Source organism: Fringilla coelebs, assembly GCF_963513975.1.
Source record: "Fringilla coelebs genome assembly, chromosome: Z".
Classification (NCBI taxonomy): Eukaryota; Metazoa; Chordata; class Aves; order Passeriformes; family Fringillidae; genus Fringilla; species Fringilla coelebs.
In genome coordinates, this window is record NC_140031.1 from 68,556,153 (window position 1) to 68,572,557 (window position 16,405).

A 16,405-nucleotide genomic window follows, 5' to 3' on the forward strand; every position below is an offset into this window, starting at 1 on the left:
CTGAAATGGAACTACAGATAATTTGTTTTTTAAATAGACTGCCACATGCTCCATTTACATAAAACCCATTAGTTTGCATTAAATACAAATTAGCTGCTGATATGAGTTAAATCACATATAAATAGTTCAGAATAGCCTCAAACCCACACGTTTTAATTAATATAACAGTTAACCAGATTTATCAGTAAGGTAATCAAGACTCTCTCTCATTCATTCTTCAGTACAAGAGGCCAGAGAATGAAGTGTTGTCCTGTAACACCGTTATTTTACCAACCAAATAAAGGCACAAAGAAGGTAGGAGAAATGCACCAATTCATGCATTTGTAACAAATATACTGCTTTAAAATGATTCTGCAACTGCCATACTAAAGGCAATAAGAACAAAATCTACATTGTGAGAAGAAAATGAAGATGCTGAAAATTTTTTAAGTCTTGAACTTCTAGCTCTTGCAGAAAATTGGGGATATCATAAAAGAACTGTGAAGACACACTTTTTCCCTACCTTCTGAACATAAAAGCAAAATATAATATGACAAAAGAAGGATTTAAGACACTTCTTAATTTTGTCATATCATGAAATTACTCATTCAAAACTCCAGGCTCTGACATTTCTCTCCAACAGCTAGAAATACCAGCAAAATAGTGTAATTCCTTGGTAACATTTCCTCATCTTCCAAAATGGTTACAACAATGGTTACACTTTATTTACATGTGAGTTCCACAATTAGTCAGCTTCCTGAAACAGAGCAAAACACTGCCAAAAGCTCTTCTTAATGACACCCAGGTAGTAAATATTTTCTCAAGTTTGTACCTACACAGGTCCATAAAGGACATTTTGGCATATGCTTCAGGAACTTTAAAATTGCAACACATTTTGAGAAAGCATATATGTAAACACGACAAAGTGGTATCCCTGAGCTCTTTATAGAAATTCAACATTCACAAGATTAGAGGGATCTTTAAATGGTGGTGCTCAACAAATCAAAGAAACAGCAGCCCCTGGAAAGCAAAATGAATTCAGTACATGAAAGAAAAAGATAAAAAAAAAGGTAGTTAAGTAGACAGGCTATATACATTATTTGGCAGAATAGAGAGCAATTGAAGTAGCACTGATGTAGGAATTGTACAGCCATTACAGGTTTTGGACAAGTTGGACTATCAGATCTTACAAATTATTCACATTGTTTTGCTGCTGTGGTTACACAAGGGCATAGACAATACTGAAAGACTGGACATCCAGTTTAATATCAAGTGTAAGAAGCTGAGCCACATCATCTCTCTATGAAAAAGCCAGGTCTTGCAAGGTCAAACCCTATTTGTGCAAAAATTGGGCTGCCATTAGTCTCCCATCCAGACAGTAGAAAAGTTCATTCCTGAATGAATGTGATAGCTTTAAATCTGCTCTTTGAGTTGCTTAATGTTTTTAGGATGTGGTACTTAACTTGCATTTTTTTAAAAAAGTAAAGATATTTTTTTCTCAATTCCAAATAAAGGTGTATCCAATACACAGGAGTTTGACAGAAGCAACAAAACTAAAATGCCCTAACTAAATTGCCCTAACTGATTGTAGACTTTAACATGGTATATAAGTATTTATATTTAACAGAGGGAGAATTTGATCTGATGTTTCTAATTTGGCATGCATATACACTCAAAGTAATTCTATTCTGTTCAGTCAGGAAGAACAGAGCATAATTAGCAAAGAATTAGTCATCCTAGATTCCCTGATTCATCTTAGCAGTGTTTTACATAAAGTATTAATATACAGTGCATAATATGCTATGTGTCTTAATTTTTTAATGATTTAGGAATTTTAAATGCAAGCAAGGTTCTCTAATGTATTACAACTGACTCTAATATTCCAAAGAAATGCTCAAAGATTACAATCAAAAACAATTATTAGATATAAATAAAAATTAGGAAAATATGCCACATGATAGCATATTTGAAAAGAAAGAGGAACATTCATTATTCATATTAAAACAAAAAATATATTTAGTACCACATCTGTTTAACATGGATGTTCACTCATACATTTTGCTACCCAAGGCAGTGGAACAGTCTTAATTCCATTTGCATTCCTCCAGAGAGGTAACTACCCATAAAGACTGAGTAATTTTACCCAATGAATATCAGTGAAATAAACAGTGACATAACAGCTATTTTGCTTCTTAAAAGCCAGTTTTTGCAGTAAATTATTCATTGTAAGAAACAGCAGGATAGGGTATGTCAGTTACATCAGTGTCATATTGTGTCTGTCTCAAGATACAGCAGACTAAAACAGGTGTGATGTATCACAACAAAAGGTAAAGCATGAACAGACAAGTAACCCTCAAAATACCCAAATATTTTCAATAAGCCCAGTAACTCAATGTAGGAACATAAATGAAGAAAAATCTAACCTTTTTCAAAAACTACAATCACTAATCAAAGCTCCAAGCCTTGAAAACTTTTAAGTACAACTAATCAGAGAAGATTTGTGAACACACAGAGAAGATTTGTGAACATCATTACTCAGGACTAGGATCAAGTTAACTGAAAAACGTTTTCAACTGTTTTGCTGTATTTCAACAAATAAATGTTTTCTCTCCAAATCTAAAAGCTCAACAAAAATTATTATATGCTGTGACAGGATGCCTACATAAAATTGTTTCAGATTGATTATTGTCTATAATCTAAAGTCCTATGAAAATCCTTGAAAACAGATATTTCCTATAAGACTATATAGTCCTGTAATCAAGTAATAAGTGTTCTGACTTCTATTATAAAAAAATCATTTCATTCAGGTTAAATCCTTAACACGCCAAATTAGCTTCTGAAATTCAGAGGTTTTGTCAAAACAGAACTTCTAACAGTCATTTCTATTCCTCCCCCATCCTTTTTTTGTTATTTCATTGATTTTCCTAGAATATGGTAAGACAGGCTTCTCAAAGACAATGAAAAGAGACACAGAAGTTACTTCACACCGGCACTGACTCAAGGCCCTTCTGTTTATACAGGCAGCATTGAAATTATATTTTAGTCAAATCTAGTTTCATTAAATGACATTGTAGATACAGTTTGCTCAGTTTTGAACAGCAGTTGCAGTGTAATTAGTACCACAATGGAATAATGGGCATATTTTATTAATCGAATTCCAATATCAATCTGGCTGCTGTAATAATCCCGTCTTTCCAAAAGAGAACTCAAAATAATATATTGAGGCAGAGACCTCAAAATAACTTCTTTCTAGCACTTCTATGACGTAGATCTATGCCAGGTACTATAAAATGTGAGGCATTACATTTTTCAAATAAAGAACAAAAGAATGTAAGAATGTCAGGACTTCAAAATATAAGTCAATAAAAACCTTCTTTAAACTGAAAATGCAAGATTTACCCTCTCATTGTCATGAAACTTTGTGATAAACATTGAGAACTTACCCAGGATGTGTGTGTAACTCCTACCAATGTGAAAATATTTAGGTCTTCTGTTTAGAATCTAAAGAGATCTTAATGAATTATAAGTTTACACAGGTTCCCATGGAGAGGTTAAAGCCAACTAAAAATTTGTGCGATTCTCGCAATACTGAGGTGTTAATACACCCAGCAGTTGATGGTCTTTGTGCCATGTACATAGTGCTATTATTTCCTCTTAATTCTGGAAGCAATGCAAAGCAAAACAACAACCACAGCAACAAAGAGAGAGAGGAGAGGGTGATAGTTTTTTCCCCATCTGGATTTCCTGAAAACTCAATGTGACATATTTGTTGACTTCGAATACCTTCCCTCCCAAGACTTTCATTCTGAACTGGCAGTTTTCTGTATTGCTTCTGAGTTGATCAGGAAAGGATCTAAAAACCATATTCAAGCAGAAATTCAGTCTGTCATCTAAATCTCATGGCTGCAGCAGCAGACCAGAAATGCTACAGAAGTAACAGCTCCTTCAGAAGTACCTGGGATACATGCAGCAGCTCAGGAGAGCAGAATACAGAAGAGCTTTGTAGTAGTAAGCACTGTAACAGAAAAAATCAAAACCACTAAGAACAACGAGACTATGTTGTGAAAAATATTGCCAGTATTACCAGGAAAGCATCCTTCCACTACAGGAAGGATAGTGTGCTCCAGGAAAGTATCCTTCCACTTCTGCTACTGGAAATAAGTATCTTATATCCAAGTGTAGCTCAGCAATAATGAGGATTATTGTTTAAGTAAATTTGGGTACTCAAATACATGAAGTGTGCAGTGAGATTATTAACAATATTGGTGCTTAGATTATGATTATTAGAAGCCTGTTTTGACTTCCCACCAAAGTTCATCTGTTAAATCCTCGCTCCTAACACAGATGCTGATTTGTACAAATATGACATAATAGTTCTATCTTGAATTATTTCTGTTCTTTTCTTTTCACCCCCAAAAATAATGGCAAGAATTTAATTTTTTTAAAGCTGAAGAATACACCCCAGCATAAAATTCTCTGGCAGGAGATTAATAAATGGTAAACTCATTATCTAAACTTGTGGTTTTATGGTCAACTGAAATCTATCTAAATTTATGCTCTCTATTTATCCCTGCCCACAGCTCAGCAGAGGTTTCAGAATATTCCTTGGATCATTATGTAGGATTTGTGATGTTGATTGGTGGCTGGATTTGAAGGTTTAAGGGGAGATTTTTTTTTTAGACAAACAAAGAATTACTGGGTTGACAGAGATTATCTCTAAGGGTTTCTTTGGTAATAGAAAAACAGAACTCTGGACTATTGTCAAAAAACTAAAATAATATTTTCAGGCAGAAAAGTTTTAGGCTAGATAGTCCCTCAGTTACATAGATGAAATTATATGATATTTAGATGTATAATATACAGAATAATGCTTTCCTCTGATTATATATTCTGTATCCAAACTACAGCTACATTTAGAATCACTAAGCTGGATTGCCAGACTTTGCACATATTCATATAGACTGTTGGTTCATACATTAAACTTGGGATGAAAAATTAAACTAGAAGTTGACAATGAGGCTATGTATTCTTATGGATTTAATTACTTTATGTAACATAGAACTACTTGAAGAGAATGAGATCACAAAGGAGACAATACCCAAGAGATCTTTCAGGATTTCACAGCAGAAGCAGTTTGTGTAGATTTTTGTTTCATTTAATTTCCTTTCACAATATCCAGACTTCTGTGTTTAAGTTTTTAGAAAGACCTGTATTTAAACTACATTATTTGAAGAAGACTGATTTTTCCTTGGGCTGTTTTGAAATCCATTTTTACATTTCTCTACAATAAGAATCAGAATGGTTAGTGGTTGTTTGAAATTTAATTTGCATTCATACCCATTTCAAATGTTTTGAAACGATCTAATAACATTTATTGGCTTGGAAAATTTGAACATTTCCTTTACTAGGGACTGTGAATGAATGAATGACTTCTCCCTTCACAGCAGTCCTGGGGATAATGTTAGTGATTTTGGTTTGTCAGGAATTCACCCTGAATTTCCATACATTCATATAAAATGCACTCTTAAAATACTAAACACGTCACTAAGTTATCAGATTGGACAATGCCAACAGACTATGGCCTGAAAGAAATGCACAGCTACTTACCTCTCCAGAGTCCAGGGCATCTTTCCCAGGGGAGACTGTGAACCACTGAACTCAGCTGGAACTTCCTACATTAAAAGCCATCCTAAAAACCTTGAAAAATTGTCCTGATATTTGGGCTGAAGCTAACCCTCCCACCCTGCAGGAACATTATCCTATTACAATCGTGGCTGTCAACCACCAAATGAAAAAGGTACTGAAAATTCTTCCTTATTTAAATAGCTGAATTCTCAATGACTGGTTGGTACAATTTTTATCTTAAAGAGTTTGCAGGAAAAGCAGCTATTCTCTTGATGTTCCTCCTTTTGTAAACCCACACATTCAGCCCACATAGTTTGTGAAACATGTACAGCATTTCGTACGGTGAGGCAAGAAGGTGTTCTAAGTTCTACTGTGGTCTTCTGCTGTATGGACCAGGGGAGTAAAGTAGTGAAGGCTGTTTGGTTAAACAGGTTAATTGAACCAACTGAAATTTTGAAGCACTGTACAAGATAATAAGCTTGGACACTGAAAATAAATGCGGAGTATTTATTTAAATATTAGTAGGGGGGAAAAAGTGAAAGGGATAATCAACAAATTATGTTTAAAATCAACAATTTTCAAGAAACCATATTAAATGGACTCACTGAATAATGTTGAATGTTTTCCTCCCTCTGTCTATAAAATGCAATTATTATATCATACGAACCAAGAAATTTACTTTTCTGTGAATTTCTCAGTGAAGTCAGACATCTCCTTTAACTACTGATCTAACATGTGAACAGTATTCCACTGTATCCTTAATAGGTTAGCTAAACATAATAATTAGATTCTAAATTCTTTCTGCTGCTACTCAGTAATTGTTACATCACAAAAATAAATTTAAAGATTTCTGACTAGAATACTTCCATGCAGTCCCTTAACAAATTCAGATTGTTCCTTAACTGCAGTTTTAATCAGCAGTGCGCATTTTTATACAACCTCTGTCATTACAAACTCCAAAAGAAAGTATTCCAGGTGACAGTTAATTAGAAATGTGCCTCCATAAGTCTAGCAATAATTCAATTTCTGATGCAATCTTTGGTCTTGCTAAAGGCTTTTATATCTAACTAAAAATATTGCTAAAGCCTTTTCTCCTCTTAATTTTTTTCCCAAAGTTACTTAGAATTCATAAAGGTAATAACTACTTTTTTATTATATTTTAAAATTGTCTTTTGAATTTTAGCTGAAGTTCTTTTAAAATCTGCATTGCTCGTCTATTTTTTTTTTTAGGAAAACCTAAAACTATACAGTTTGTAAAATATCCAACTTGTAAACTGAGGCAAAATTCTTCTTTTTTAGGTTTTTTTTACCTCTTCACAAGGAACCATACAAAATAATTACATCAGTCTCATATGGCATGACACACACAAGTAAATTTCACTAGGTTTATTTTTTCAGATCATAACACAGATCTTTGTGAAGAAATAAGAGGCTGTTTAAATAAAGTCTGATACTTCTTTCACACTACTGTAAATGAGGAATAATGTTAATGAAGGAACAACCAAAAGCCCAACAAATGTGTTGCAGTAGAATAGAATTTACTATTTTTGTCTCCTTTTTTGTCGAGCTATCAATATTCATATCCTTGTACATTTTAATCTGATCAATCTCATACACATTATACCAGTATTGAGGTATGAAAATTATCTTCTTTACCACAATAAACATTATAAACACCTTAAAAATCAATGATAAATTCAGGAGATAAATAGATATGTCCAAAAAAAAAAAAAAGCATAGCTGAATAGAAAATATTTGCTTATAAAAGTATTTCAGCATTTTCTTACTAAAAATAAGGAATGAAAGGCTTAAAATAAGGAATATCTCCTCGATATAATGCCACAATCTTAAAATTGTACCATCATCTAACCCACTCATCTCTAAATTTCCTTTTTTTCCATACTAGGCAGATAAATCTTTACTGAAATTGCACCTTCCCAGGATGAATAGAAATTTTCCATATTCATGCAGGTCTTAGAATTTTCCTTGCAACGTGCATTTTTGTGCAACATCTCTAGGTTCGTAACTTCTCGAATGTACAAGCCTGAACAAATCTATGTTTGGGATTGTCTTTTTAATTCACACTCTTTTAAGTATATATTATCTCTACCTCCATGTTTAGGCCTTGATTTCAACAGCTTCAATTTTTTTCTTTTAGCCCATCCAATAGAATAAATACGCAAGTTCCAGAGCTCAAAGCATTGCCAGGTGTTAATAGTATGCTCACAACCTCAATACCCAAAGATAGTTCACTAATAAGTAACTTGTAAGTGTGCCTATGATCCAAAATAATGTACATTCCAATATCTCTTATCCAGTTCCCAGACAACTGTTTTTGCATTTGGTCAAATACTACTGATAAGGAAGGCTATTGCAATTTACTACTATTTTTCTGCACAACTACTTTAAGACTATAATATTTTGGTGAATAAAATATATTTTGTTCTGAAGAAACTTGCATGTGTTTTGTAAATTATATTTTGCTGAACATTTTATGTTCCTTATGAAATTATGTTACAAATTCCCATTTTTTGATGTAGAGACTGCTAAAGCTGTAAATAATTTTTGTCTATTTCAGGTATTGGCATTTATGAAGTTAATGAGTTAAACTGGAGTTTCTCTAACGTTGCCATACTTGGAAAAATATTTGACATGGCCACATATAGATAAAGAAACTTCCCCATCTTTCTCATGCTAGAGTAAGGAGATACTCAAACAGACAATTGCAGTTTCTCACTTGTGTGAGTCTGTTGTGATTTTCTCCAAGCATCAGAGAAGTGACCAGTTCTGAGGGAGGGTTTGGCCCTTTTCTCTGGGGCAAGGAATTTGTGCCCTCACTTTTGAAAGACAGCAGAAACTGCAGACTTCAGCCTCTGGTTCCTTCACTAGCTTTTCTACCTGTTCCACCCATTTCCCCAGCAGAAGCTCCAGATCTTTTCCTCTCCATTGTGAAAACCTTAGTGGTACTCTGTTTTGCACATTTCCTTTTGCTTACCCTTCACTTGGCAAATCCTAAACCATTTTGATAGGTTATGTGCCCATTTATAAGCAAAAAAGTATGAATCTCCTCTCTTTGTCAAAATGTGCTCTGCTGGTCCACCAAATTTCCTGTGTAACTATAGCCCAACATCTCATAATATGAACCTTGTAGTGTAGGCTGAATAATATATAAGGTATAACTCCTGTCAGGACATTTCAAAGAATATGCCATATCTTATTAATGATATTAAGCAAAAAAGCTTCCAGGCATTTCAGAATTTGTCAGCAGAAACTTGTTTTTATTTATTCAATACTGACAAAAATTTAAACAGAAACTTCGGTGCTAAGTTTTCATATGAGCTATAAACCCAGTCTTGTACTTACTAATGAGTTTGCATTTGATTTATCCCTGATGGCCTAGCCCAAATTTCAGTTATTCAAGATTCACTTAAACTTCATTTTTTTTGTCAGGTTAGCTCTCCAATTAGTGTGAAATATTTAAACACACCTCTTCTTTAAATTGCTATGAAATGCCCTGCATTTCTTTGACAATCTTTATGTGCTGTGCAGGAATGGCTATTTTGCCACTATCTTCTGCCAGCCTCATTATAACCAACAAAATCACCTGATTATGGGATACAAAGAGGATTACATGAGGGAAAAGCTTTGAGCAGCCAGCCACTGATGCTCTCACTGTGATATCTGGCCTCTTGAACAGGTCGTGCCTTGGAGACATTGACTTCAAGGGCAGAGCAACATTTGGGATAAATCTATCCCTACCTACATTAATATCTTTAAGATGGATCCCACTTACACCTGCACAGCTACATGTACTTACTTCAGCTTTCAAGGTTTTGTCTCGATATGTCCATCTACAATGGTCCAGGCTCATTGCCTTTTTGAGTCATGTCATATTTTTCATCAATTGCCAGTCCTGACTCCATACCAACATACATGACATTTTCTAATTTTTAGCAAGCTATTTAAATTAGAGAAGCATTGCCCTTCTTTTTCAACCACCTTTTCCAAGCTTTTGTCATGAGACAATTTGAGAATATTTTTAGAAACTTCATTTTATCAGCCAGTTCTCTATTTCTAAGTGTTCATAGAATCATTTAAAGTTTTGAGATGGATGCAACATTAAAGATCATCATTTTCCAACCCTCTGCCATGGACAGGAACACTTTCCACTAGACGGGGTGACTCAAAGCCCCATCCAGCCTGGCCTTCCAGGATTGTTCTCCTGATAGCTTGTTCAGGGTAGTGAGATTCCTCTTTACACTCCTTCTCTCTGTCCTCAGGATCTTTAACTCCACTATTTCACGATCAATGCACTCACCAGCGACCTGGAGCTTTACACTCCTGTGTTGGTGTTGCACGGCCTGGTTTTTGGTAGCAGGGGCTCCACTGAGGTGGCGTCTGCAAGAAGCTGCCAGAAGCTTCCACCATGTCTGGCAGAGCCGATCCCTGATGGCTCTGAAGATGGACATGCTGCTGGGCAAAGCTGGGGTGGTAACATCTCTGTGATTACGTATTTAGGAAGGAAATCAAAACAAAGTGAGGCACGTGCAGTTTTTTCAAGCTAGCAAAGAGGAGAAGGTGAGAACGTGTGAGGGAAAACAGCATGGAGACACCAAGGTCAGTGGAGAAGGAGGGGGAGGAAGGCTCCAGGCCCAGAGCCGAGATTCCTCTGCAGGCTGTGGTGCAGACCATGGTGGAGCAGCCGTGTCCCTGCAGCCCGTGGGTGCCCAGGGAATGCAGAGATCCACCTGCAGCCCGTGGGTGCCCAGGGAATGCAGAGATCCACCTGCAGCCCGTGGGTGCCCAGGGAATGCAGAGATCCACCTGCAGCCCGTGGGTGCCCAGGGAATGCAGAGATCCACCTGCAGCCCGGGGGTGCCCAGGGAATGCAGAGATCCACCTGCAGCCCGGGGGTGCCCAGGGAATGCAGAGATCCACCTGCAGCCCGTGGGTGCCCAGGGAATGCAGAGATCCACCTGCAGCCCCTGGGGGAGGTGCCCATGCTGGAGTGGGTGCATGCCTGGAGGAGGCTGTGATCCAGTGGGAGACCCAGTGGAAAGAGGGCCCTTGCTTCCAGCCTGGAGCAGCCTGTCCTTGCAGGAATGCACCCCATGGAAAGAGGGACCCCACAGCAGTTTTGGGAGGACTGTCTGCCCATAGGAGGAACTCATGTTGCAGCAGTTTTAAAAGAACTGCTCGTGAGAGTGGACCCAGACAGGAGAAGTTCATGGAGAGCTGTCTCCTGTGGGAGGAACCCCAAGGCCTCACAGGGGAAGGTTCCTCTCCCTGAGCAGCAGAAGAAAACCTTGGAGATGGACTGACTAAAACCCCCACGCCCTGTCTCCCTGTGCTGCTGGTGGGAAGGAGGGAGGAGCTGGGGGGAAAAAGCTGTTTTAAGGGCTTATTTTACTCCTCATTACCCTCCTCTGACCCTGTTACTTATAAATTCACTCTGTGCCCCTAAGCTGAGCTTGTTTTGCCCCTGCAGTGCTTTCTCCTAGTCCTTATCTCACCTCATGAGCCCTTTGTTAATTTTTCTCTCCTCAATCCAGCTGTGCCAGGGGAGGGTGAATGAATGGCTTTTGTGGGTGCCTGGTGTTGGGCCAGTGTCAAACCATGACAATTCCCCACCAGCCCCTGCTCCTTGTCATAACAAGGTCCAGCACAGCACCTCTGCACTTTCATTGATTCCTCTGAATGCTGGCCATGACTTCCCCATGAAACAGCTGTACTGATTCTTCCCCATCATTTTTATCCCAATGTCAACTAATGATATTCTTCATGCCAATTTTTTTACAAATTTCTCTGGTACAGCATGTAGACTTGATGGAGTGCTCCTTTTCCTACATTTTGCAGGAACTCATTTGGGTTTCTGAGGTTTTTTTTAAAACAATGTGTTTGCCCATTTTTTATGCTGAAAGCTCTGTTAGAACATATCCTGGTTTCATAGATTTTAATATAATTAAATGTGATTATTTTGCAAATTTTAAGTAAATATCATAAGACAGCAATTTGTTTCTTTTCCTTCTAAGGCCTTGTTCTAAATCCTCTTCTACTGACACTGCACAAAATCCTTTCCAACTCACATCCTATAATAAATGTTGCAGCATTGGAATTCCTAAATTTCCTTCAAACTAATCAGTGAAACAAAGAATTCTCTTAACTTTAAGGTAAAAAATTTCTTTAGCCATATATAGTTTCCATATTCTTTGGCAAGCTTTTTTACTCCAATATGTTAAAAAAAATTTCATCATTAATCTTTCCAGTTTACCAAGTTGCTTATCAACTTTTTTTAACTTTCGTTGAGTCTAAACATAATTTAACATTTGGCTTGCCAAATTATATGCCCTTTTTTCCTCTGAAAATGCCTACCACTTTTTGAAGACTTTCTAATAGTTTTTACTACATTGCTAAATCATTATTCCTTTGAGGTAGAATCTTTTTTTTTTACATATATAATCCTTATTGCCTGTAAACTGTAATGTTACCACTTTAGCACTTGGAAGTAATTAGCTGGTTTTGCTTTGTGCTTTAATTTATTTCAACAATTTTTTTCAAGGAGCTCTCCTTTTCACAGATCAACATTATTCCATGTGTCTTCTTAATTTTTTTTTCATTGATGCATATTGAATTTGATTATGTGCTCTTCAAGGTCTTCATAAGTGATTTAGACATGGGAGTGAAAGTATAATGTTTGCTGATGATACTAAATTGGGAGGAGCTGTTGAGTCTCTTAAAGGTAATGAGACCCTGCAGAAAGACCTCAAAAAATTAAAGGGCTGGATAATTACCAATCCTATGAAGTTTTAACAAATCTCAAGGGGCAGGCACCAACCTCTTCTCTCTGGTGACCAACAATAGGACACAAGGACATGGCATGAAGCTGTGTCAGGAGAAGTTTAGACTGGATAGCAGGAAAAGTTTCTTCACCCAGAAGTTGGCTGGACGCTGGAAAAGGCTCTCCAGGAAGTGGTCACAGCACAAAGACTGACAGAGTTCAAATGGTTTCAGGTACATGCTGGGATTCTTGGGGAGGCTTGGGGATTCTTGTCCAGGGCCAGGACTCAAACTAAATGACCCTTGTGGGAATTTTCCAGCTCAGGATATTATAAGATTCTATTACTTCATGTATTTGGAGCAGTTCTAGAACAGTTCTTCATTTGTAACATTTTGAGATGAGCCAGGCAGGTTGATCAAAACTGGTGGACTAAGACAAAAACAACTTCTTCCATTTGTGTTTACCATTTCTTTACTAGACTGCTTTAATTTGTCTAATTATGATAATTGGGATATTTTACTACTTCTGTGGAATAGGTTTCACCATCCTTTTTTTTGTCTCACACTGTAAATTGTTTTTCACAACTATTTGCTGCCTTCAACATATGTGTATCTATAAACTTCCTATCCTATTCTGTGCAGTAAACTCAAAGTGCTAGTCCTGCCTTTGATTTTGTTCTCTTTTTGCTTGCTGTACTTGCCTTTCTTTGTCTCTCCTGTTTCCTACTTACTTTTTAATTAAAAACAAGTTGAATGAAAGAAGGTGCAGGTCTATTTGTGCTTCTTTTGTCTTCTCTTTGTAAGGAAAACACAACACTTTTCTTCTGGGATTTTCTTCATTTGAGGGCAAATAATTAGAAATGAATGAGTAAAATATTTTACATACAATTTTAAAAGTTTGCTATTTCAAATGTAAGTTAAAATCTTTGAATTACACAGTTACATTGTCCCATAGCTTTTATCCTATTAAGGACTTTTTGCTGAGTTAACATGCCTCAGAATATAGCCAAGGCCATCTTACCCAGAATAATTTCTGAGCTTTTTCACTGTTTCCTGAGTGACAAATTTCATGTTCTGTTGACCCAGAGAGGCAATGCATTATTTTTTAACCCCTAAGTATCTAAGAATATAAAAGCAATCTCAGAGTACAACTATTTTTGTGTTAATCAAAGATTCTCATCCTCATGCAAAAGATCTGTGGTTTAATTCTGGATTTTCATTTTTCCTGATTTTTTTGAAGGTGCCAACCATCAATAAAGCTTATGTACTATTTTTCCTCACTTCTTTTCTTGGGGAAATAGTCCCTGTGATAACAAATGAAATGAGAACTCAATTTACTTTACTCTAATGAATAGCAGGAACATAAACAATCCTCTTTTATGTATAGAACCTTAGATAGAAAGAAAAGTCACAGTATTTTTGCTTTTAAAAATTTGGAAAGAACAGTGAAGACAAAATTGAAATATTTCGAACTCAGGACTTATTTGTAAACAACATTCACTGACCTCATTATATATTTCACCCTTATTAGTACTCTTCTTCCACTGCAGCATTAAAAGAACAGAAAGAGCTCCGTACTCACTCTGTCATTTGACCAATTATTTTTTGTATACTTATGTCTAAAGCCATTCTGTGTTTCTATATTAACCTTGAGCTGCAGAGATTAGTGCCACAGCTTAACAACCGAGAAGATGATCTGTATTGTTAGTGGATTTTTTCATGTACTTGCACAAATAAGGTTAGATGCAGTATGAAGAGAAAGCTGTAAGTACATGACATTTTCCCAATAAGTGTTTTTCATTATATTGAACCAGACCTAAAACTCCTGCCACATCAAGTTTTGTAACTCTATTCCATGTGTCATTTAGGATTTGAATTCTGACAGCACCCCACTTTCCTGACAAGAACCATAACTTCTGTTACAAAATTTGGTATTTTTGCATACTGATCTATTTAACTATGCAAAATACCCAATTTTAAATATATCATGTTAGAAAAAATCCTTTGAAATGTATGTGTGCTGAGAAAAAGTCTTTCACTGGCATCTGTGTTTTTGAACAAGAATGGGTAGATTGGGTTAGATATGATCAGGTACTTGTTTTCACACCTGTAGACACCTAGTATTCAGTCCTTCAGATCACACTTGGAATTTTTAAAATTAAGTAGGAAGTGCTGCTATAAAGACCTACAAAATATCTGAAATTATGAAAACAGAAGTATATATAAATCACTTACTATCCGTATTTGTTTTGGTTCAGGTAAATTTGGGAGAGAACTCTTGAAAGGGTTTTTTTAGAAAAGCAGATTTCATTGGCTCTTTTTTCAACTGGTTTGGGAGAAAATAGTTTTCAGAGAAAAGTGGAAAAAATTGTTTATTAAACAATAAAACAATATTAAATAATAGAACTTTTCTTGTTTTAAAAGAGATGACAAACTCAAAAAAGTCTTTTTTCTGGGTTGAAGTTTGGCTTAGTTTTTAATTAGTCTTTTTGGTGCTGGAAGTGTCATGGCCCAGGCCTGGCCTGGTGGGCCACAGGTACAAGCTGCTGGTGTTTTTCTGGGTGTTTAGTCTAGAGTAGGTTTAAACAGGTTTAGAGAAAAGGAAAAAACCCCTACTGTTTAGGGAACTTTGCCTTGGTTAGTTAAAACTAAGTAAAATAAAGGAGAACTCTGTTTTGTTTTCTGTTTATTTGCAGTCAACAGTTTAGGAGAAGGAATGTGGAGGAGTGAGTGTAGTGTTTGAAAACAAATTGCATGCTTTTTTTTTTTTTTTTACTTTTTGGAACAAGTTTTAAAGGTGTAAAACTTATTATTTAGTTTAAACAGAATAGACGATTGAGGATAAAAACATATAGGTAATTTAGGACATTTTACTTTTAATTTTTATATTGTTAGTACTAAACTGAATATATATTTTGACTCTACAAACATATACATTATACATTTATTATATACACAGCTATAACAACTATATACAGATAATGGTAGCAATATCCAGTAAACAGTGATATTTATACATAGTTTTTACTTAACAATTGGATTTTTTTTTGAGGTAAATGTGGTTTGAGGTACATGTGGTTTTTTATTTTTTTGTATTTCTTACTATGTGTAGCTTGGTTTTTGAGTAAAGACTTTAAGAATGGGTTTGTTTGTATTTGAGGCAGAACTGATTTAAACTGGTTTTTTTTAACAAATTTTTAACATGCACTACTGGGACTTTGTTTTTATCTATTTTATATGAAGGCTTAGAGTGGGAAGGGGTTTTTTAAGGGGATTGAAAATATCATTATCCTCATTATATATGGCAGTTTGGTTATGGGCTATTGAAGCTAGTTTTTTTGGTGGAGCATTTTTTTGAGGTTTTTTTTTTAATTTATGCACTTGTTGTGCTAGAGTAGTATTAGATTTTTTCATTCCACCTCAACATGTTTTTTCTGAAATTATGCAGGAAGTACTACAGCTCAGTTTGTGGACCGTACTTTCTCTTCTTGTTTGGGGAATGTTTGCGTTGGATATTAGAACTTTTGATTTGTAGTGCTGAGATTTAGAGCAGGTTTTTTTAACCTTTTTTTTTTTGAGTTTTTATTATTTTCTTTTATTTTGTCCTCTAATTTTTGTAGACATGTTTTTACTGTTGCAATTTTGGCATGTGTTGGACTATGTACAGCATTTTATATGCTTGGAGTTTTTCGCTATATTAAGCACAGTTTCTTCACAGTCATCTTGCTTCATTATGGCTAAGGCAGAAGCATATTATTTGTGGCTAAAGTCATATAAGTTTTTGCTACATCACGGATGTACATGGTACTAAGTTTGGATTTATAGTGTTTACATTATTTGAGAAGACAATTTTTGCTATTGTTATTTTCTTTAAGCGTTGAATTTTTTGTTTTATGTTTTTTTACTGAGTTTGTTGCATATAGAGATCGTTTGCACACAGATATTTTTGTGTTACACTTTTTAGGACTCATGTTTAGAGGTTGTGAGGGTTAGCCCCACACTCCCCATCATTTTTTGGTTGATG